At 34.6% G+C, this 26,060-nt stretch overlaps 1 protein-coding gene across 2 annotated transcripts in view; it reads right to left on the bottom strand.

Moving 5' to 3' along the window:
- The window catches only part of LOC118192441 (aldehyde dehydrogenase, dimeric NADP-preferring-like), a 150,528-nt gene extending 125,104 nt beyond the window's left edge, over window positions 1-25,424 (bottom strand). Inside the window, exon 1 of one of the 2 annotated variants that reach the window (XM_085818520.1) lies at window positions 25,402-25,424. The gene's annotated coding sequence lies outside the window, so the exon portion shown is untranslated. Of the gene's footprint in view, window positions 1-5,030; window positions 5,223-25,401 lie in introns of those variants that run through there. The other variant, XM_035363407.2, reaches the window with a different exon arrangement.
- Between the last annotated feature and the right edge of the window lie 636 nt (window positions 25,425-26,060).

Here is a 26,060-nt window from a genome sequence, read left to right as displayed (position 1 = left end):
TTCCAGTTCCTAGTTTTAACCAGATACAAGTAAACGCTGTCTCACCCGTGATCATTGTCCACGGCTATTTTGATATCATTAAACAATGAACAGAATATGGTTCAAAACAGCAATGAAAACTTAACTAATATAAATATAACTAGAAACATATAAACATGTGCATTACAGTAGTTTAATTAGGAAAATGCAAAAGTTCGTTTAAGAATTCTTCATAATGTCTGTTACGCAAAGGTTCATAAATCTTAAAAACCTTTCCGTAAATCTGCCATGTATGTTCTTTTATCAAGTATTGCAACTTGAATTGTTTCATCAATATATTCATCAGTGTTGCAATTTGAATACATTAAATTTCTCACAATTCATGTTTGTTGAAGACGTTGCTATTCTTCTTCAGCTTCCTGTAGTTCTTAATTTATTAAAAGCCCGTCATACTTAAAAAAGTTCTTTATTGTATTTACTGAGATGCGGTTCCAAGATATCTTTAGCAAGTACAGCTCCTTAAGACGGTTAATTTGCGTTCCTGATTCATTGGTACTTATCTCTGCCATCCATGTTTAGAAAGGACTATTAATGCGCATTCTATGGCAGTAATATATGTTCATCTCCCTAATAATCCATTGGGTACATAGTTGAATTATGGCCATGGAATAAGCTTCAGAGAGACATTTACATTATGAGATGTACGGTTGTCGAAGAAAGACATAGTTCTTCAGTTCGTTATCCCATTTCAAAGGCCATTCATTAATACTGACGCCCTTCACGTTTTGAGTTATATCTGTAGTCTATTATTAAACTCTTTATTATTAATTTAAAGTGTCAAGAATTTTTTCTTTTTCCGATTACAAGCATTTTTTTAACCACACATATTGATGCAGTATAAAAAGGTTACATGGTATTTCGATATGCAACCTTCTGAACTTTGAGTTTTAAACAAATATATATTTTTGGGCTACGCGCGACACTATAGACCTGTTTCGTCTGCATGATAGATGTTTTCAGCATTATACTTTGTAGAAAATTTAGGCCATTAATTTGACAACCATATTCCTGCACAAATCAGCAAATAAATCAGCATCTTTTCCGGTACCATTAATGCGTTTGTAAATAGCATTTACTTATATTGGTTAAACCAGCCATATATTGTTATAAAACTATCTTTTCCATTCTTTATGGTTAATTCTTCAGCCTTTTGTCGCATTAAGGAATAACTGATTGTCACATCTTTTTCATGAACTTTTGTGAATCAAATCTTCAGTGCTTTCTGAATATTGTGCCTTTTCTCTTGCATTTTCGTTTAATGTTTTCACTTTGATTTTGCCTTGAGTTGTAAATAATATCTTCACGAATCTTTAAAATTTTGCGTAAAGGCTATAGAGAAACATTTAACTTACCGAACAGCATTCCGTTGATTGATTTTAGGGAGCAGGTCATAGCGGTCTAATAAATCGGCTTTATCCCTTAGGCTGGGATCATTATGCCTTTTAGTAGTCTGCATATATTTGAAATGATCAAAACAGAGTAAACATGATAGCAAATGATAAGAATAATTCAAACTGACAAAAATGAATAAAAAGTGAGCTTTTCCTAGAACGCAAAATTCATGAAAATGTAAAACTTAAAATACATGAAGAGAATTTTGGATGCATATAAACAAGGTTATCTAGAATTCCAACTCTGTTAAATTGGTTAGTCCAGCTCATTTTCTAAAAATTTGCAAAACGAGTTCCTATTTACTATATTATTTACTATATGGAGGTTTTACTCAGGTTGGAAGAGAATATACCAATATAGAATTTAAAATCTTCTTATACTAACGGGCGGGACTTCGGTTATTCGATAACAATATCCGATTGATAAACATTAACCGCGATCACATTAAGCGGCGTCTACTGTATAAGAAACTATAGTTAGTGATTAAACTGGATGCCGACTTGACGCTAAGCATTACATATTCCTGGTAATTCAGCTCACTCTACTAAATCAAACTCGTTTTCTTTTTTCAAACTCGTTCTTTCTCACCAAAATTTAGAAAAGCATAAAATGTAGGATTCCTTCTTAAAAGGCTTTTCTGACGAAATTAGCAGAAATCCAGTGACGAAAAAGAAGTACTGTAATCGGGAAAAATTTCGGGTATCATATTTCAACGATAATATCCATTTTGACCGCTATCGAATGCAGTTTAACGATGTTTTTGGGTGACATCTGTATGTAAGGAGAGAAAAAAGGACTCGTTTCCCCCCCAAAAAAAATATAAAACTGATTTAAAATGGATTCTGAAGAGAATTTTTCGTGGCGTCTGTACGTAGATACGTATGTATGTATATATCTCGCAAACTCAAAAACGAGTAGCCTCAGAACATTGAAATTTGGTATATAGGACTGCTATAAGATATAGTAGATGTGTACCTCCCATTTTGGTTGCAATCGGCCTCACCAAAAGTATATAAATATATGTATATACCCACTCTGTTACTCGGCTCAGTGACACAGTTTCTTTATTCCTATATGTTTGTAAATTGTGCAATTTTTTGCTTTAAAATGATTGCATTATGTTATTCTTATCTTCCGATTAAAGTTTTTATGCCTTTAGTTTTCCTGCATGTTATAGCTATACAATTATCAGCAATTTAAATGTTGTTTAAAGGCGGCTAAGCGTTATTTTTTACCATAGCAGCCATATTTGTTTACATTTGAAACTTAGCAGAATAGTGGATTTGTTGCCAATCTAGAGAAACTAAGCTTCGCAACAGTAAAGTAACGTCTTCTTTTATTATTGCGAATTAAATTATGCTTAATACATTCTGTAATTATCATTTAAGTTATTAAATTATCTCATATATTGACTCAGCAGAGCGTTCACAAAAAATCAAGTCAGTTTCTCAGCCTTCAGGGTCTTTTTGCCGAGTGAGACCAAAAGTAAACTTTCAGTTTTGTGAACCGAAAAATCTGCTTCTTGCGCGCTGGCCGAATTGCTTGTTTGTGCATAGAAACTGTAATTTTATGTGTAAAAAAAAATTTTTTTTAACTGTTTTAACTCTGTTTGGTGTTTTATGTTTTTCTATATCTTTCAACAGCTGAAGGAGAAATATATCTCTAATGAAATTCGAAGAAATAAGTTTAAATGAAAGGCAGAAAAAATGCATATAATTTAATATTGCGCACAAGGAAGTCATGTGGTGTACACATGAGATTTTTTTTGTATGTGTCTGTATGTACCTCCAAAAGATACTTCGGAGCTAGAAGATATAATATCCAACAGATTCACTACGAAATCAAACCTAGATAGATAAATTAAACTGTGAGCGAAAGCAATTTGGTTAATTGTGAGTGGCGTAATTAAGTGATATAATATTCTAATTTTCATACCTGGAAAAATTGATTAGAGTTTATTGGGTAGTCATAAACAGTATTCTAGTCGGCTTATTTCTTTAAAAATGAATTACTTTTGATTTTGCATTTTTTCATATATTATAAAATATAAATGTATTAAAATGAATTTACTCACCGTGATATTTATCCTGCAAAAATTAGAAAACTATTTTTTTTATAATGAAGGCTCCTTTTAGTTCCAAATTTAATAATAACAATATTTTTGAGTAAATCTGGATTTCACGTATCTTATTACACTCAGTAATAACATTGTGTAGTGATTTTTATAATTATTAAATTTGCATTACATTTTTTTCAGTTAATCATTAAATGTAACACTTACTATTAACCTAAAGGGCGCTAGCCCAGAAGGGCTATTAATTTCTTTTCGGCATTTTGCGTCGAAAACTTTAAACGCCCTTTTCACATTTCAAATTGTTGCTACCAAATATTATCGCCCTGTTTTATATTTAAAGAAATTAAATAAGAAGAATCTACTTATGTATGTTTCTCGCATTGTGTTAAAACAACGGTACCTAAAAAGCCATCGAATTTTGAATAACGTAATCTTTCACCGAATATGGGGATCTGGAAGCCTTAATTTGAAATTTGATTTATTATCGATTTCATTTTTTGTAACATTTTAACGAATTTTTGAACAACAAACTCAACGATTTCAAAACGAGCAATGGCAACACTGTGTACCAAAAAAAAATCTCCAGCGCGCGAGCCTGTGCATCGGAAATTCTAAAGACAAGCTCATTTTAAAATTATTTTGCGATATTGCTGTTGAATTGAATTTTATGATTTAAGTGCGAAAAACATGATATTGAATAAATAAGGTAACACACAGAACGTTAAAAAAAACCGTTCCTTTGGGCGTAATGTAAAATTTGAAAGCTTACAGATTTTTTTTAATGTTTGTTTTCTCATTTATTTTTAAATACAAAACAGAAAACAATAGCCATGATACCAAGAAACAAATATCAAGGAAAAAGGAATATATGTATTACATATTTTGTATATGCTTTTATAAGAAATGAAAAATCATCCGTTCATTTTCATAAATGCCCTTTTCTGCTTAATAAAAAAATGATAGTTCTTTGAGTTTAAATTTTGTTTAGTATGATATTTACCGAGTGATATAAATTCTATTGTAAATATTAAACCTGAAGTAAACCGATAAGGATACAAATAAATTTAAACAAGAGAAAATAATTCCGAGTTAAAAATTTTCTTTACTTTTAAAGAATACAAATTAAAACAGATTTTTCCGGATTTGAATATTTTTCTAGATTCGTTGTAACAATGTTTTAACAAAAATTTATTCAAGCAATGTTTTATGCAATATATTAACAGTTTTACACGAACATGTAGAATTGAAATATTTCTGAAATTTCCTCGTTAGCTCGTAGATGCCTTTAATAATAAATCATAATATATTTTCATTATTTCATTATTATATGCATTATTTCACATTTCAAATTAAATACATCGCTACTTCTGTTCAAAGCCTTGAAAGTGCTAATTTAAGAATTGCTAGAATAACTTGGGTTAAATCATGAAAAAAATTACAGAATTTAAACTAATGTTTTTGAAAGTTAGATTGCAATAAAATAATTAATTTCTTTCTTCATATACATTACAAAATAAAGCCTTACCTCTTTTAAAAATCCTTCAGTACGAGCACAGAATAATACACAGTTAACATATACTCATATTTAAGAACTAGACATACGGCACTTCTAAACAATTGCAAACGACTTTTTCTTTCTACTTGACGCACGAAGCAGACAAAGTAAACTTTTCCGAATGCACTTCGCTTACTCAACTCAACTCTATGTTACTTCAGAAACCTAAAAAAGCCTTTGGGTAACCATTAAGGAAAAGAAACACAGAAAGAGAGAACTAGACCGGTGACCTGGTTATCTAAGGGCCAATGCCCCAAATTCGAACCTTGTCCCAGACCCCATTCTTAAATTTACACAATTCTACAACGGATATTTTTGTTTCTGCTTCACATTAATGAACATATAGGCTTATTTAAAGGTAATCGTTATCGTCACGTGGTTCCAGAAGGAAGGAAATGTATGGATATGTAAAAAAATAAAAATGAAAGGGGGAATAAAACTTCTTGCCCTCTGGCATTTTCCGCCATTTTGAGGAACAATTTGGGATGTTTTTCTGTCCCAGCGAAATGAAGAGTAGAAGGTTCGTTTCAAAATGTCATTCACTTTTCTTCGCAAGCACTTTTTCTCTTAAGTAGTAAATAAATAAGGAATTTCTTTGTTTCCAACAGAGAACATCTGCAGCTAAAAACGATTTTATAAGCTTTTATCCATGGTAAAATGATTTGCTGTAAATAAAATACTAAAGCTCTATGTTCGTTTAATTAAGAATTTTTACTGTATTTATATGTATTCCTCACTGTTAAAAATGTTTGCAACTGTAGATACATAATTATTATAATAAAGTTTCATTTTCCGAGCAGTGTTATTCTCGAGACTTTACACGGGAAAAAATTGCATATGCTTCAGATGAAGAAATTCCCACTATTATTCCTTGTTTATAAAATATTCAGAAGATTGCGAAATGTTTTCCCTAATGTGAAAAAGGTAACATAACAATTTATCGAGCCATATATTGCTTAATTATTACTGTCCCAGGAGATTCAAGATTTCGTATCTCAAATATCTCCAAGGATTCCAGGAACTCGAAGATTCAAATGTCTCATCCCTAAAATAAAGCATGTAGCTAATTTTTATGAACCCTTAAAGTGTAAAATTGGGTTTGATTCTTTTCGAAAGTAGATACAAAAAATAAATTAAAAATCCCTAATATAATAAATAACTAAATTGTAATCCTTTAAATTTACTTTGACGAAATTATAAATAGGAAATAATAAGAATGTTGAAGATATGTAAATGCATAAAGTAGTAGCACTAACGGTCGGGTCTAATATTTCTTTTATTTTCGATGAAAAATATTTTTTAAGCCAACACAGATAAATTGGTTCAGACTGCGCGCGTGTTTTTGAAGAACTACATTAATACTTTTTAAACTTTATAAATATATTCCAAGAAGTCGCCCAGTCTATAGTGGTTAGGGGACCCGACTTCGGTACCGAAAGGCCCGGCTTCGAATCCCGAAGAAGGCATGGACGTAAACTGTGTGTCCTCTCATAAGAGGTAAACGGTGGCCACCTATTAGGTGTCTCCATAATAAAATGACCACCACTTCTGGCCTTAGTAGTGGCGAAAGCCTCAAAATGTCACACCAAATGGCAAAAAAAAATTAAAATTGCAACACCATGAAGGAAAGCAAATACAAAAAAAGATATTCATTGTACGTAAACAGTATGGCATGAAGACAAAATGATTACATTTGTAAACAGTTTGGGGGCTAACAGGGGGACGAAATTAGTAGGAACAGCTGCCACACCTGACAACTAAAACGGCCCTTGCACGGTTAGGCACGGAGTCGAACAGGGCTTGGATGACAGAAACGGGCCAACTCACTTCATGCTGCTTCAGGTCTATACCACACTTCATCAACCGTTATTAGCTGAAGAGGGGTGGCTTGCCAGTCTCTCAGCAACTCATGACCAGATAATTTCATTGGATGACAGATCTCGGGACCGTGCAGTCAAGGCAGCAGTCAAGGCTGTGTATCGAGGAAAGTCAGAACACGATGTGCAACATATGGTCTGGCATTATCTTGTTGGAAGATGGTGTTTGGCAGGTCTCGAAGATAGGGCATAACCACTGGACGTAAGACTTAAAAAAAATGTGACGATCTCAAAATGTAACGATTTCAAATTACCGTCGTAGAGATGTGCGTGTCGTGTGCACAATGGCTGCTCAAACCATCACACTAGGTGCAGGGCCACTATGCCGATATCGAATGCAAGTAGGCGATGTGCAGTCTCCTTGGAGCCTCCAGATACGTATACGGACATCAAAATACCGCACACAGAACCGGGACACGTCTGAAAACACAGTAACGGTCACCGTGCTGATAGTCTACGCTGCTGCAAACGCCGACCCTGAGTAATGATCCGTCATGTGGTCTTACGGCTTTGCAGGGCTGACCTCACAATATGTCTGCCCTCTCCGGCGTCAGTCATGGGAGGGCGTTGAGATTCTGCATGCCGTTCAGTATGACCCTCAGCAACCCATTGATTCCCTATTCGCATGACAGTGGTTGGATATCGACCAGTGCAACGGGCGATATTACAGAACGATGAACCTCACCTCGAAAGGCAAAGATTGTGCCTCAATCGAATTCCGACACTTGCTGGTAAGCATTTCTTCTTATTATTCGAAGCATAACAGGATATTCTGAGCACACCCCGACCTTACAAAGCGCTTTCCGAATGAGAAACCCACTACACAACTTTTCTTGTTTGCAGTGCTTTAGATGTCGTTTCTCCCTTCCTGCATCGTCTAAATGCGCTGAAATACTAATCCCTTGCATATACCAATTTCTTCTTCCTTTCATGTGATTTTGACGTTCGTTAGATTATTCCTTCCTGGTGTTGTATTTTAATGGCCATTTCGCCAATACTAAGGCGAGGTTATTTCAATATAATAGGCGGCCACCGTTACCTCCTGTGAGAGGACACACAGTTTACATCCATATCTTCACGGAATTCGAACCCGGGCAAGTTGGCAATAGTAAAGTGAGAGAGAGAATGTGACGTATTCATGATGAAAGCTCAGATCAAAAGGATTTAGTTTTAGCTCAAATTTGTCCCTATTATATAGTTTTAAAGTTTGATCCCCAAATTTCAAGTTACTTTTAGTTGAAGTGTTATGTAAGTGCCTGCGTCATTATTGTTATACAGAAATCCTATGACAACCATTATTTTAAAATAAGGTAGTTGAGAGGTTTATTCTAAGTAGTTACCACTTTTAAGACTGAAGGAGGAAATATCCAAATTAAAATTGACAGCTGATGGATTGTTGCATATTAAAGCCAGTATTTTGATTTAACTTTATTTTCCTACAGATATTTATATATAATTATGCTTAAAACATAATTATATATAATATTTATATATAATTATGTTTTATGCATAATAAGATATAAAATTCCTTAATTATATCTTACATTTGTTGTAAAAATGTAAATAATCAAAAAGGCATCGATCGGAAGTGTTGTTCCCACATTGAAACTTCTCACATTGAAATAGTTTATTCAAGGTTGTAATTTATAATGGCGTATATCTTTTTATTAAATTTTAAGTGGATATGAATGAAAATATTGAAGTGGAAGTATAAATTGCTTTTTTCAATTAAATATTTATTCTTTTTTAAATTTTGAGCTATATGATTTATTGATTCTTAATTTTATGCACTAAAATTAATTATGGTATTACTCATGTAAATAAAGTGTACATATTTCTGTGTCAAAATCATTTGCCTTTGCATTAAATGATTTTACAAACTTTTCTTTTTGAAGAAATTCAGAATCGTTGTTACAGGCATAACACACAAACCTAATGTTGCAATTCAGTTGACAGCGCAAAGGTATTTGCTGCTCATAAATAATGGCGATTTATGAAGATAAAAATACGACTGTTCGTGCTACTTCTTTACTGTCAGTGTGTATTTTTTACTGTAATCATATCCAAATGCAGTCTCTTTAGATTACACTTTTGGGGGAAAGGAGGTTGGTTTGGTTTAGTTTATTTAAATATGGCAAAGCACACGACGGCTATCTGTCTAAAGGGAGAGATGCCTTCATGGAGGACTTTCTAAGAGAAACTGGCTCGTATACACGTTACAAATGGGGAAAACCACGAAAACGCCTATGCAGCCAACCCGTTCGCGGGATCCGAACCTCGGACAGAACTACCAGTGTTCAGCGACTTTACCGCTCGGCCGCTGGTGGGCCACTCTTTCCAATCAGTGTTTTAATAATTTGTCCACTTGATTGATTGAACAACAATTGAAAATAATATGTCAAATTGCTGTCATTTTTTTCCCACAATTCTATAAACAGAGGAAGTTTCATTCTTTAGTAGTATTTTCAATGTAACTAATCTCAAAGTAAGTTAAAACAAAGGCATAAAGTTATTTCAAATGATACTTATATTACACGTATATTTGGCTTTCTATTCTCTTATGGTGAGTTCATCATAAACAGGCTAGGAATACTCATAAGGTAATATTGATTTTAACCAATTCTTCAGAATTTTTTCGTGCTTTAATTTAAGGTCTATGTAATTAACATTTCAGAGCATTGTTGCAATGAATATTATAGACTACACTGCTTTTTTAATTTTGAAAATTACATAATGCAGTTATTATTATTCACGTTTAAAGTTGTGTTGATGGAAAACTTACATGTCTCTGATTTTATGTATTAAACTTTAAATGTTATATTTCCTTTACGTTAAATAGTTGAAGCATAAAGTCAAACTGCTCGCTATATTTATTGTGATGCTGATACTTTGCATTAATTCTGATGTTGTCTATTTCAGATTAACCGAGGGTTCATTAACCGGGTTGCGGATTAGCTACCCGGTTAGTTAATTTAAGTTTTTTATTGCGAAACGATGACAAAATTGCTTTTACAAACCATCAGTACAAAACAAAACTGTGTACGGAAAATACAAAAAAGGGGTTTGGTTTGGTTTATTTGATTACGATAAAATACACTCGGGCTACCAGCCTAAGCGAAGGGATGCCTTTTTTTCGAGGGAGAATTGGCTCATATACGTACTACACATGGGGAAACCACAAAAATGCCCATGCAAACAGCCTGTCTGGCTGGAATTGAACACAGATCGGAACTTAAGTGTTCAACGACTTAACCGCTCGGCCGCAGGAGGGCCTACAACAAAGAGGAACGTGATTGGGGCAAACGGAATAGTTCCGGCACTTCTCAGTTTTTAAATAAAACCTAAATTCATGTCGGTGCCCCACATAAGGTAAGCCTTTTTATTTCTTATCTCACTATTTGCTCCTTAATTTAATTTTTTAATTTTTATACTTTTACATTTTATTTTAATTTTAATAACTCATTATTTATTGCTTTATTTATTTACTTTTATTTATCTTTCCTGGTGGTCTCCCAAAGGGCTCCCGCACACAGTTTTAGAAATTAAGCCCTGATTTACAGTGCGTTTATTTATTTAGTTAGTTTTAGTTTCGTTGTTGTTCTTCTAAACAGCGATTTAATTTAACAAAATAATTATATTCAGATTGTTATCAGAAATATTATTCAGATTAAACTGCCTGTAACGGCTGACAGTAAACTGTTAACAGTCTTTTCTGTTAACTATAATATTATAGGTTATACTTTTTCCCTCTGTTTTTTAACTGCCCTCTAATTTACCGTGATTTTTAGTTAACTGTGGATATTGTTTCAGATATTAAAACTTCTGTTAAATCGGGAGTTGGCTGTAATATATCTATGAATGTAAACTGGAGCTGTCGACTTTCATTTATCAAGTATCGAAGAGTGAACATTTCGGTTCGTAGTCTGGTGCTATAATGACTGGACTAAAAAGTGTCATTATGTTCCAGAACAAAGAACGGCCTACAATTTTTACAAGCCAGTGAGAGGATAGTCCTTCTCCAGATTACACAGAACGGTATATTCGAGATTGCAGACGTGGTGCGAACCAGCTCTGTTGGTGTGGATTTTGCAATTTTTTTTAATGGCAGACACTAGCCATTTTTAGACTTTCTCCTCTACTAAGGCCAGCAGTTGTGGTCATTTTATTACGAAGGCACCCAGTAAGTGGCCACCGTTACCTCCTGTGAGTGGACAGACAATTTACATTCACGCCTTCTCCGAGATTCGAATCTGGGCTCTTTATGCGAATTTGTGAAACCCAGCGTTTTGAATGGCCTATGAACAAAATGAATCCAAGTGTGCTGAGGAGCATGAAATGAAAGAGAGTTTCAGCGCTGTGACAGTTAATGTCTTGAAATTAAGCATAGGAGATCATATGCTACTTTATCGCTTATATTTGCTTTTTAATAAGTTGCTAGCAAAGTACTCGATAACATCTGCCTAAAGTAAGAGATACTTTAATGAAATACTTTCTAAGGAAAAGTGACTTGAATTTACATTAAGTTGCTATCAAACTGGAAAATAGATTCCCACAGCACCTGGTCGAATGCAACATACTGAGACATGTCATAAAAAGTTGCGAACAGCAATAATCTACAGTTCGAACCTGTTCTGAAAGAACACGTTTATAGAGCGCCGTTTCTTTCTCTGCTGCATTTCGCATTAGCCGATGTGATATCAGCATTACACACAGAAAAATCACGAAAACGCCGTTGCAAGCCTTTTCCGAACTTAGGTTGAACTATCAGTTTTCAGAGGTCTTATCTACTCGTTCACAAGTGAGCGTCATGTTTCTGTACAGTTATTTGTTTTTCAGTATACAGATGCGCTTTAACAAGACGAACCGCTGGTTATAATAGGTCTCGCATTATAATAGGTATATTGAATAAACTAATAATTGTTCACAGTATTGAGAAATTGTGTGCTTTCAGCCTAATAACTTATAAGATTCTTTCAAACTCATAGATCATTTTATTTATTACGAAACGTAATTAGTTAATTTTATAAAAGTCTAGATATTGTGGAAAAAGAATATATTAACTCTTGAAAAATTCAATAGTCATTTTGAACTTGACCGAAGAATTATAAATTCTAACTTATCGTAATTATTACTGTAACTATTTTTTATGAAACAATTGCAAAAGCCTTAAAGTGGCTTTATCTTACAATGAAAAATCTTTCCCTCCCTTCCTTGTTTTAAATACAATGGTGCCTCGCAATCCGTTCCGAGACAACGTTCATTATGAATTTGGTTTGATTTATTTGATCATAGCAAAGCACTAGAGGGCTATCTGTCTAGAGTTAGGGAGGCTTTCTAAGGGAAACTGGCTCTTATAGACGTTACACATGGAGAAAACCATGAAACCAGCCCGTTCACCGAGATTTAGAACCTCGGACCGAACTACTAGTGTTCCGCGCTTGACTGCTGGTGTGAATCGCAAAAAATGCAGTACATGTTCTCTCGAATGTTTAGTGGAGTTAATTTTGATCCGTTAAACTCGTTTAAAAGTCATTTTTTGGTACTTACGTATTAACGCCATCGCAGCAGAAGTTGTGCTTATGCGCCAATAAAAAGCAAATCCTGTTGTTCGCATGCAGTTAATCTTTCGGATTCTTTTTTTCCTTGTTGTTTGCTGATTTTTGACGCCATTTTTTAGTGCTACGAAAATGCGCCTTTGGGATTTGCTTAACACAGAAGAAGATGCAATTTTATTTTTTTAAGAGCGAAATATTTTACCAAAAAAAACGAAAATGTACCAATTCGCAAGATATGAAACTTTATTTTGTACACGTACGTTTTGGAAATGTAATTTAAGACAGTGTGATCAGCAAGTGGGATTTAGAAAAGACAACTGATTTGAAGGAAGCAGAATTCCATTTTGTTCAGCTTTGAGATTCATATACTGCTGGTGCGAGGAGTTGACGTCGATTAAATTTTGTGAAAAGCAACTTGATTTATGCTTGTTTTAAAAACCGCTAAATAAGCAGCTGCTGTGGCGTTAATACGTAGGCACCCATTTTTTTTTTATTTCACGAAATATTGAAAGCATCATCAGTGTTGGAAACCCTAAAAATTTAATAATTAGTTACAAAGAATATTTACGTATAGTTACGCCGTTATGCAATCTTAAAGTTTTTCATTTCAGTATACTTCGCATCTTCTCAGTCTTCTACTTCACGCAAAAGACTTCTTTTTTTTACTTTCCCGTACATGTCTCTTTTTAGAAAGTCTAAGTTTTAAAAATTATCCTAAGTGATCTCCCACTTTATGATCTTGGGCCTGAACTAATGCATAACATCGTCGCCGAATAGATTTCCAAGTCAGTCTGATTACATGCGTTGTTTGGCTGTGGCTTAACCTCTTCAGATTTTCCTTTATGGTGAAACTAGGAATTTATTCGTTAGCATTCTTCTCATCTTCTCAAGAAGAAACTTTATTCTGTGAGCCCTCATGTTTCAGCTTTAAACAGCTTATATTTCTTCAGCAGTGAGCTTCTTTTACAGTAGCTTTTCCACACCTATCTCTTCCATCTCTATAGCTGTAGAAACAATAAAATGTTTATATGTTAAATTTCTAACGATAGGTGTTTTATCATTCACTACAAAACTATTTACTTCGCTCATCCCAAAATGAATGCTGGCGTTCTATACTCTTCTGCAATTTTAAAAGGGGTGAGAAAGGTCTGCCTATTTTCTATACTCCTCTGCTGTTTGAATAGGTCTTCCTATCTTGAGAAAGTCTCCATATCTTGCTAACTAGTTTCATTATTTTCATTATTTACATTAAAAATATTTACATATATAAATATTTATAGTTCCATTTTTAATTTTGTTGTTGTTTGGGTATTAAGATAATAAAGTAATAAAACTTCATAAGAGTATTAATAACATCTTTTAGGGTATTAAAATTTATAAGTTACTTGCAGAATTTCTTCGCCATATTAATTGCAACAAAATTGTAAATTCAAGAGTATTATATGATAGTAAATCACAAAAGGATATTATTGAATGGTATTTAAGGTGGAAATTGAGCCTTATAAAAGGAAGGTTCATTTCCTTACCTCAAACAAATAAACACTCAACAGAATGAATGACCTTTAAAATATTTTGTTTTAAACACAATATGAAAAGAATTACAAGCATAATGTTTGCAACTGAAAGTGGTTTACGTATTGTTTATGACATGGAGCCTCCGAAGCTAACTACGCAATCTTTCTTTTCTTAGCTGTCCACCAACGGCGCTACAACCCAAATTAAAACTTTTGGAGGGCAGCAGAGCAAAATACTTCTTCGAGTTCCAAATGAGGGGAGAAAAGTTAATAGTGTTTTGCTTTCATTTGTTACAGCCTCCCCCTCTGTCTCTGGCGTCAGCCCGACGAGGAACCAGCAGTAGGTTTCCTGGGACGTACTCTTCTGCGAAGAGGTGATGAATTTGAGTCAAAGCAAGGTCTTAAAGGCCGAGGTAATGATAAACACCTAATGGAGTATCTGGCTCACCTAAGTTTGAAACCTTACAGGTAGTCGGTGAGCGTTGAGTCATAATGAATTAAGGTTCGTCTCGACGAGGCATAAACTTAGATGTTTTCTGTTAGGCGGATTTGCTCACAGGCTGCTTGAAATCTAAACTCGATCTCCAGGTTTAAATTAGTCTCCAAGTTTTCGAGCTGCATCATATTGTTTTCGATACTCTTGGTTTCAACCAGTTCCTTTACCTGATTGATTGTGGTGGCAAATATCTTCAATATGTGGTAATTTCGGCTACAAAATTATCGTTGGAGATAAAATGTCTAAGATCATGTGTAACATCGTCCGGGGGACGTAACTGTACTAAATTGGAGGAATGTAGCAGTTTGTCCGGTGGTTTCGCATTTATGAGTATTCATTGAGAAACGAATTGTCGGAAGCTTTTCTGCCCAAGAGGATTGTTTGTCGCCCACAAGTATGGCTAATCTAAGTTTCAAATCCATGTTCCTTCGCTGTACTGGATTTTCTTGAGGGTGATACACTGGAGTGAACACTTGGTCAACGTTAAGAAGAAAACACGCTCCATAACAGCGTTATGAACTGATGCCCATTATCACTAATTAGCTTCCGAGGCAATCCATATCTCAAGAGAAACGTCTTCAATTAATGTAACGGCACATTCCTTAGCAGTAGCAAGGGGTAAAGCAAAAACACACTCATTTCGCATTGCAATCTTCAACAATAAAAATCCATTTTTTCCACTATTACTTTCGGGCAGTGGACTAAATAAATCAATACCAAGCATTCTGAAACGTTGGCGTATGATCTAATTAGAAAATTTCATATTTTACTTTACTTTCGAAAGATTCTATGATTTGTTTTAAGATCTGTATCCTTCAGCTATCCTCCGCGAATTTCTGCTGCACTTTCGAAAGTCATATGAATGGTTATCGTACAAACTTCAGATGATTCTCCTTCATGTTTGTACAAGGGGCGTGGCAACATATCGGCTAAAAAATTAGCTCTTACAGGGATGCATTTCGTATTTAAATTATAAGATAATAATTGCATAGTCCGCCTAGCAAGTCAACCCTTAGGTGACTTTATGCTTAAAAGCCATTTAAACGGTCTGTGATCAGATACAACAGTAATCTCTTGACCATCAATATAGGGACGGAATTTATTCAAGGCCCATACAACAGCAGAGGTTTCTCTTTCTGTTGTAGAGTAATTTTTCTCAGCGTCAGACAACAAACGGCTAGCATATTCTCTTGGATGTTCCTCTGAACATTTTCCTCGTAATAGACAGCACCCAAAGCATAATTACTAGCATCCATCCGAATAATGTAAGGCTTTGTTATATCATTTTGTTTTAAGATGGGAAAGCTAAGGAGAAGTCGTCTTAATGTCTGGAAAAAATCTTCTTGACCAGCTTACATTCTTATTATTTAAATTATTTAGAGGTCGAGTTATTTCTAAAACTTTCGGTATGAATCTTCTATACCAGGACCAGGTCTGCAAGAAAGACTACACTCGTTTCACAGTTCTTGAAGCAGGCATCTTCTGTATAGCAGCGGAGTTTTCTGGATCAACTTTTACTCTTTGACCAGTAATCCACTGAGGAAGATATTTTACTTTCTTTTAATCAAAACTGTTTTTCTCGCGATTTGCCTCAAGTTTTAATTGCAACAATCTCTCGCAAACTGCTTCTAAATTAGCTCATGTTTTCAAAAATCTCTGATACTTTTGTGATATCATCTAAGTAAAAGAGAACAAGTCGCTTCGGAATTAATCGATAAATCTCTGAAAAGTGGCCGGAGCAGTCTTCAATCCAAAAGGCACTCGAAGGAACCGGGAAGTTCCAAAAGGGCAAACAAACGCTGCTTTGTCTCTTTCTGTAGCGCAAATACTGACTTGATGGTACCCAGACCGTAAATCAGTGCTTGTCATACTATATGGCGTATGCTTAGCTGCATGCAGTAAATAATCCATCCTAGGAAATGGATACGAGTCTGACATCGTAACACCATTCAATCCTCCGTAATCAACACAGTCGGACTTTTTGGTTTGGGCAAAAGAACAACTGGCGCAGTGTATGGAGACTCACATTCTTCTGTTATTTTCTTTTCTAGCAGATCATCAGGCTCCTTCTTTAAAATATCCTTCTTGGCTGGAGACACCTGGTATAAGAGTATTGAAACCGGAGGACTATTCTTGGTATTTATAATAGTATTCAGTATGCATAGTTGATGCATTCATAGTTGCTTCTCTCTCTGGTTGGAACACAGTCTCATATTTCGTTAACAGAGCACCGAGTTTTCCCCTTTAAAATTCAGTTAAATGTCTTCCTTCATTTTCTCTTAATCACAAAATATTTTCAGACGCTCTAGTGGTTTGAAAACGTTATCACTAAAGCTAAATTTCTGTTTAAGATCGTCACGAAAATACTATTTATTATTTAGAAGGTCTCAAACAATTCCAGCGCTACGTAAAAATTCAATTCCTAAAATCATTCTGTTGTCTCTTGCTATAAATACTGCAATTTAAGTTATTCAGAACGACTGTCCTTCAATTTCAGTACATATACGTACTGGAGTCATATAAACTGTTTCCTTCTGGCGAAGGTAACATTCATACTGGTTTTCCTAAATTCTATTCCTCTTTCGCTCGAAAGGCAATATAAAGTTTTCCCTCTATAGCAGTGTACCCACGCTCCACAGGAGGGTAATTCGATTGTTAAGGGGGCAATTAAAAAATGGACTTGTACAGAGTTTAAAAAGACAAAGGACGTATTAAAATTTCCAAATTTTCTTCAAGAAGTCGAAATTTTTCGAAATTTCATTTTTTATTCCCAAAATAAAAAATAATGTAAGTGATGTATACGTAAAAAAAAAAATTTAATTATGGTACACTGTAATCGCTGTAGACATGGGCATTTAAATGTTTTTAAAGGACATTTAAATACCTGACAAATTACGCTTAGAAGACGTTTCTCGCGCATGTCAGCCAACGAATTCATTTTATTTTCTACTTTAGGAACGGCAACAGGTACATTATTCTTCCTTTGAATAGGAACATCAACTGCTTTCAGCTTTGTTTATACTTAGCGGTGTGACGAAGATTTTAATTGATTTTATATTTATTTATTTCAGCCTTTAATGAAATGAATGGTTCAAGCAACAAAAATGTAAGTATTCGGAGGAATACTTAAAATTTGGTTTCATACCTGCTACACATGATGAACGGTTCCATTTTCGTCTTTTATACCAACAATGAACAACAAATCAATGAAACGAGATCGTCTTGAGGCACATTTTAAAGCAAAACATAATGCTCATATTAATTCAGATTTGAATAATTTTCAAACTTTAAAGTCTCTATTTACTTATCATAATGCAACTGTTAATCGTACTGTTGAGGCTAGTTATCAAACTTCATTATTTGTCTCTAAATCTGGGAAAAGTCATACTATAGCGAAGAATTTAATGAAACATCAATATCAAAATTTCTTAAAACTGTTCTAGAAAAGGGGGCAAAGACGCTAAAGCTATGACACTAAGTAACAATACTGTTAGCAGAAAAATAGATGAAGTGAGTGGGGATATTGAAATACAACTTGTTGAAGAGCTGAAAACGAGAACATTTTCGGTGCAAATGGATGAATCAACTTTAAGAGAGAATGAAGCCGTACTTACGCAAGATATATTGATAAAGGTGATTTTGCCCAAGAAATGTTGTTCTGTCAATCATTAGAAAGCACCACTACCTCCAAAGATGTGATAGAAACCTGGTAAGGCATGTGATAGCAACTTGTAAGACTATCACATACGTACCATATCACATACGGTATTTGTTGCCGAAAACATAAAGCCGTTATCACATTAGCTGTTTGTTGCCGGGACAAAACGTTTGTAGCAGTTCTGAATAGCCTTTGGCGAAATAGGGTTACCATCTTCACTTGGCAAACAGGCTGAAATCCAAACAAGAATCAGTTATCGCTCAGATTGGCGAAAGTGACGTTTCCTTTCAAGTGACATTCGCTTCTTCGTGTTGTTTTGTATCGCTCACACGCTTTTCGTTTTAAACTTTATTGTTAGTAATGGAAGATAATAGAAAGGTGATTGCTATCAAGTTAATCACTTTGATCTCCACTCTGGCACTTCATGTAACAGATAAACACACTTCTGGTTATAGCAATCAATTACATCAGTAATAGCCAAATTCTGTATACACCTAAGAATAGTTTAAAAACATGTGCTGGATAAGTCTATTTATCACACATCGCTTATGTGTATTTTCTGTTGTCTGCATTTCAATGAAAATTTGATGGCTCACTGGAAAATTTGCGACCTGGTGAAAGCATTCTCAGACTAACTTTATGGCTCATAATTACTGTTCTGTCCATTCAAACAAACAGACAACAACAACAACAAAACAAAACAAAAAAACAAAAAAAAAAAGATTTTCTATGACAAAAATCTATATGGCTGATATTTACCTCCTCACAGCCAGCAGATACTATTCAGCAAAATGAAGATCAAATAAAGCATATGAATACATGAGCAATCAAACATGTGCGAGTTGTTTACTGTCCCATAGAACACTCGGTAATATACCTAAAACACATTAATTATACCAACTCTAGAAATTAGGTGTTCAACATCATGAGTTTGTTTTATGGTTTGATTTATTGAGATTACAGCAAAGCACACTAGGGCTATCTGCCTAAGGGAAGGGATGCCTTCGTGGAGGACTTTCTAAGGGAAACTGGCTCGTCTATACGTTACACATGGGGAAAACCACGAAAGCGTCCATGCAGCCAGCCCGTTCGCGGGATTCGAACCTCGGACCGAACTACCAGTGTTCAGCGACTTTACCGCTCGGTCGCTGGTGGGCTCAGTTGGTTTTATGTGATTACCGCAAAGCCTCGAGGGATAACAACAGGAGGGATCCCTTTGTAGAAGATTTTTTAAAACTGGCTCGTATACCAGTTGCAAATGGGGCAAACCAAGGAAACGTCATGTAGCCAGCCCGTTCGCGGCATTCTAACCTGAGACACAACTACCAGTGTTCAACGACGCTTCGGCCACTAGTAGGCCCGTGCACTTAATTGGAAAGTGCAATTCATTATGTAAACAGACATGAAGGTGATAATCAGTTGGGCGCTGTTTTAAGTAATCAAATGTTATAAATGCACAGCTGTTACATTTCTTATTATTTATTAGTCATGTTTTTATTACGTAGATCATACGTATGATATAATTATGAATTAACCCAATAACAAAATGTGTACACTCTTTAGTACTCAAATACTCATCAATTATTTTTCAACTGATTATTACATACCCATAATAATTTGCAAAGAACTGATAACTATAGTTGCTGCCAATTACATAATCGTTATCTGAATTAAAAGTAACTTCAAATAAACTTCTTGGTAATGTTCATTTTTGTATTCATACATACATATATATATATATATATACACATCTAATAAGTCATATATTTACATACAGATAGAGAGATGCGATGTTTTAGAAGTTGTTAATATATATTTATTAGTATTAATATAATGAATAATATTTATATTAATGAATGTATATACAAATGTTTTTCATCATGCATAATAATAAATCCATAAATTTTCAATGTTTCAATATGTAGCATTTACAATAAAAGTATAGTTTCTAATGTATTTATAATCCAAAAAGTATTTCATTAATAACATGAAAATAATAGACATATTTAATGAGTATTCTCATTATTACATAAGCTATGCTTTTCTTTTTTTATGCATCTTTTATGCTGTTTAAAATGTGTCACTGATTATGCAGTTAACAATTTAAAAGATAAGTAATTAGGAGAAAAGCCGCGCATATACAAACGGATTTTAAAAAATTATTCAACTTAAATTTAAGAAATAAAATTCTATTATATAACAGTGATAATACACGATCAGCACGAAATACGACAAATTTGGCGAACTTTTGGCTACAAACAATTTGTAAACAAATCCGAAATGCAAGAACGTCGTAAAATATTGTCAACTCTGAAATTTCCACGATTATATAAACATGATTAACATGATTGCTGATTATGCAATTTCAGTTTAAAAGTAATAAGCAGAAAAGTAAAGTCATGTATATACAAACATACTTTAAAAAATTATTTCTCTTAAACTTAATTAAAAAAATTCTATTAAATAACAATAACATTCTTTTCATACGATCAGCCCGAAATACGACAAATTTGGCGAACTTTTGGCGAAGAATAATTTATAAACAATTCATTAGAAATAGCAGGTCATAAAATATTGTCTACTCTGAAATTTCCACGATTATAAATTTTATGAATATATAAACATTTAAAAACGACTTAGACAGTTATACTACAGTAAAACAGTAATAATATATATACGGCTTTTTCCGTATTTCTTCAATTAAATCAGCATCTATTTCCACCGTCCATAATTTCATAACGAAAGCCATCGCCATATTGAAAATTACCCGTGATCCTTCAGAAGCAGAACTTCCGTCTGATTGGTTGAACGAATACGGAACACGTCTCCAGACGGAGCAGTTTCGGGAAGGTTTCAAAATGTTGCTCATAGCCGGGACTTGTTGCGCCTAGATAGACGAAACATTTCTCGGAAGCCTCCCGTATGAACCAGTGCTACTCTCGGAAATGTCCCGCCTAGCCGCACGCATCGATAGGGTTTAAGTTAAAAAATTACTTAGATGCCAAAAATATAGCAATGAAAAATATAATACCTTGTGCTGCAGATGGTGCTCCTAATATGATGGGGGAGAGTAAAGATGCTTAAAATTGTTCAGAAATCCTTCTTGTGCATTATGTTATTCATAGGGAAAACCTGGTAGTTAAAAACATTTTTCGCCTTTTCTAAATGAAGTACTAAATTCAGTTACAAAGTGTATCAAAGCGTGTGTCAAATGTGAACGTCTCTTCAAGTTATTTAGTAAGGAACAAAATGGAGACTATATGAGACTTCACACTGAAGTAAGAGGTTTTCGAAAGGGAACTGCTTGAAAAGATTTATAGAACTATTTGATACTTTTTAAGCAACAAACCGGACGGTTTGTTGGTACGGTTGGAGTTAAGTGAATTATTTAGCCGATAGCTTTGAAAAACTAAATATGCCCTCTTTTGCAAAAAAAAAAAAAAAAAAAAAAATCGAAGCACCATGAAGGAAGTGGTTGTTTTTGACGAAACTGAATATGTGTATAGCTCATACACAGATAATAAAATGATTAAAAAATCAAGGTCATAGTACCCGTTCACGACTCACAATCACCCATTGAGTGTTCAAATTAGTAGTTGGTTGAACCGCTCCTGGTGTCAATGCATGCTTAAATTCGTCGAGGCAAGGAGTGGTAGCGTTTCCTAATGTCGTTCTGCGACACATTCTGCCAGGCATTCGCCAGTTGTCGCTCCAGATCTGCAATATTTTGTGGTGCCCGAATCTTGCGGCCTACCATGCCCCAGACATGCTCGATTGGTGAAAGGTCTGGTGACCTTGTTGCCCAATAAAGAATATCAACCGCATGGAGACAGTCTAGAGATATGCGAGCGGCAAGTGGCCTGGCATTATCTTGTTGGAAAATGGCCCCAGGATGACGTACCATGAAGAGTAATGGAACCCGCCTTAGGATGGTATCAACATATCGTTCAGCTGTTCAAGATGTACAGAGGATGACTAAAGACGACCTGCTGTAATAAGAAATAACTCCCTACACCATCACACCAAGGGTTATGGCCACCAAGGGTCTTTGTAAAACAAAGGCTGACTGAGACCGCTGACCCCGTCCTCTCCAGCCACGAATACGGTGGTCCTCTGCTTTAAGAGTGAAGCAGGCTTCATGGCTGAACACTATACGACGCCAGCCTGATGGCAGCCATGATGATCGGCTGCGACATCACTCCAGACGATTCCGCCGATATTGTGGGGTCAAAGGCAAACGTCTTAAATGCCTCTGTGAGTGTAACCCCGCCTCAGACAAGCGCCATGAGATGGTGAACGGTACCACGGGAGATTTAGACGTGGCTGTGGTGCGTTTAATAATCGACAATGATAGCGTTGCGGCAGTTCGGGCCTGGAGAACAATCATCCTATCTTGCCTCGCATTTGTGCTCCTTTGCCTTCCAGAGCCTTCATTTCGTCGGCAGTTTCCATGTAGCAGCCATTGCTGCCAACATCTTTTACACAGTAGTGTCTGGACGCTGCATGTGGCGGTCTATTGCTCGGTATGACCACCCAGCTTCACGCAACCATAAAATGTGACCACGTTCGAAGTCGTTTAGTTGTCTGTAAAGTCTTCGATATCGTCGTAATGGCATCTTTACTTGCTTCTTTACGGAATTACAATGGCAGCAACAAAAAAAGATAAAATTTCCGCCTCTGTTACTGGTTTTATACTTTGCGAATTGCTCGCTATGATCGCAATTCCTGTTCATTTGCCTTGAAACTTTGATCATTTACATGTTCGATCAAGATCTTTTTGCATACTAAATTTCGTCACAATCGCAAAAATCCTTCTTGGTGCTTCACTTTTTTTGCAAAAGTGTATATTAAATAAACAACTTCAAGGAGCAAATAAAACTCTTGTTGATGCAAAAGCAAAGATACTTGTTTATACTATAAGGTATTTCTCCCGCCTTCCTGGCGTGCCTTCGTGGTGCAGTGGTTCTGCATTGCTGGGTTGGTATTCCAGAGGTTCGTGGTTCGATTCCCGGCGAAGGCGGTTGCTAATTTTTCATCTTTCCTGCTTCCAAAAATCCTAATGCCACTACAGTGGCGCTCGAATTAAAAGAGTGTTGGATGATTATTCTCCGCACCCAGGATTTGGCAATTGGGTCCCCTAAAAACCCCAGTCGTCCTTTAAAAGGGGAATATATAAGCTATTTCTCCGGCCTTCGTGGCGTTAGTGGTTCTGCACGCTTAGCCGGTATTCCAGAGGTCCGTGGTTCGATTCCTGGTGAAGGCGTTTGCTAATTTTTCATCTTGCCTGCTTCCGAAAAATACCTAATGTCTCTACAATACATTACATTTATTGAATTATGTCAGGCATATATTTACAACAAAAATTTTGAAAAGTTTCACTGGCTCCAAAAATGTAGAGTAACAGATACCGCTATACATGTTATTATCGATCATCTGAAAATTTTACCGGCTGATTTAAATGAAAGATTTTCTAACTTGAAACAAATTGATTTCCCAACTTGGATGATGCGGCCAATATTAGTGGATTTGGTTGATATTTCAAATATGCAGTATCAAGAAGAACTAGCAGAAATACAAAATGATGAGCCAAGTAAAATTTATTTAATATAAAAGGAGCAATGGCATGGCTTTGGGAGGAAACCGAAATCCAATATCCAAATGCAACAAAATGTGTGGGTATAGGTACAGGTATTTGTACCTGTAATTTCAGTTACCTCCCAAAGCAATCGTTTGTTATCGTTTCCATCTTCATATTTAGTTAAATGAGGATTTAGTGCCACAAATGATTCGCTGCTAAAAAAAATCGGCTGAATGTAATAAAACGGGGAGACTTGAGACTGAAGTTAACTAAATTGGAACCTGACATAAAATCTCTTTGCAATAAGCATCAAGTGAAAGGATCTCACTAAATTTAAATAATAAATAATTACTAAAACTTAAAATAATATAGAAAAAAACTTCATTAAATTTTTTGTACTTGAATTTCAGGTCTGTTTTGAAAGTTTACTTACTTTGTTTGTTAAAAAATTTCCTTTTGATTTCTTCCTAAAACTAATAAAAATTCAAGTTATTGCCGTAAACATTTTAATTTTTGAATATTAAAAATTATCTATATGCTAGGGGAAGCATAAGAATTATAGAGAGGATTAAGTGGGGCAATAGAACAAAAAGGGTTGGGAAACACTGGTCTACAGGAAATGATTGCCTTGCCCACCTGTACCGCATAGGCATTTCAAGCTATCAAATGTGCCCACTTTGGTGATTCTGGAGAAGAAATGGACAGGGACCCATTCGCTCCGATGTGACATGTGAGGCTATACGTGGTCTTACAGAACAGAAAAGTCGATATACGGGAGGCAAGAACGCTCTTTAGGCAATGACTTCAGTCTTTTTGTTCTTAGTTCTATTGTTTGTAACCTCTGTTTATAAGATTTTAGTCCTTTATAACATTTTGCCTAACTAATGGAAATAATAATAATTTTAAAAAATTATAAAATTGACTTTTTTAAATTTGAAAATGCGAGAACATGAATATTTGCTTCAATTAAAATATTTTTGTGATTAGAAGCCTATGTTCTGCTACCAACTGGTTTTTTTTTTTTTTTTTTTTTTCCTTTGAGAACATACAGACTCCCCGTGCACCACATATGTGCAACACGGGGCTTACAGAAGTAAGTTAACTAGAACAGTTGAGAAAATAAAAACCGGGAAAGGACGTTAAACGTCACGGTGTATTCTAATTTTTATTTTTAAATCAATAAAATAACATTATATCTAGTTTTTGAGTATTAAATTTCATTTTGGAGAATTAAATTATTTTCATTCAAAAGTAAGTTATTTAAAAATTCTAATATATATTTTACTGCTGATGTTTTTGAAAGACATTGAAAAGCATTTAATTTTCATGCTATATTTCACCAACAGATGGCACCAAGTTACAAACCTGAAAGAATTTTTCAGATTTTTAAAGAAGTAGGCGTTTCACAGAACTGCGTATTCTAGAGATGTAACAATATCTTTCTTAAATTCAGTTACGATACGGATCATTACGTTACGGATGATAAAAAACACCTGTTAGAAACATTTTTCAATTTTTTAAGCGTATTGAATATATTTTGCTTTTACGTTTGAGAATATAGCGACCCTTTTTAAAAAAGCAATTAAGAAAATTTTCCATAGTTTCCTGTTATGAATTTTTTTAAATAGTGATAAATAATAAATCATTAGTGAAATATACGTACTATGTGTTATTGAAGGTTTTGCATTTTTGACCTTAAAAATATTATTGCTTGAATCGTTTTATAATCCCAAGATACGCAAAAGAAGCATGCATACTTATTCAAAAGTTCGATCTTTTCTTCTTTTCATTTCAAGCACAGCTACTAAAATGATTTTGCAAAATTAATTTACTGATTGAAAATACAGTCTTGTATTTTAAATTTTCACATAAAAAAGCAAAACGGCAATGACTGGAAAAATATAAAAATAACAACTGCACCAGATGATACATAAGGTTTTTAAAAAGTGCTGCATTGCTGTTTTTAAACAGCACTGAAAATTTATAACATATTCACCAAAAAAAATTAAGAATTTTTCTAAAAAGCTCTGTAAATTTTTTTCATCGCAGTTTGAATGGGTTTCAATAAATTTATGTAATGTTTTAAAAGATTTAGAATTTTCTTTTGAAAGCCGTTGTTTTCACAGAGTCATTTTTTAAATTATTGCAGCGACTTTTTCCGATACTTTGAAAATATTTAAACCAAAGCCTTGCAAATTTAAATTCAATTCTCTGAATGTAGCAAATATGTCGCACAAATAAACTACTTTTATTAACCACTCGAAATCGTGGAATCTATCCTTTAAATGGAAAAATAGTATCTTTTTTAGACGGTGGGTGTTC

This window comes from Stegodyphus dumicola, chromosome 6, assembly GCF_044657685.1.
Source record: "Stegodyphus dumicola isolate Sdum_Otavi_A_Nest chromosome 6, ASM4465768v1".
Taxonomy (NCBI): domain Eukaryota; kingdom Metazoa; phylum Arthropoda; class Arachnida; order Araneae; family Eresidae; genus Stegodyphus; species Stegodyphus dumicola.
Note: the sequence above shows the minus strand (reverse complement) of the source record. Positions and strands in the feature narration are given on the sequence as shown.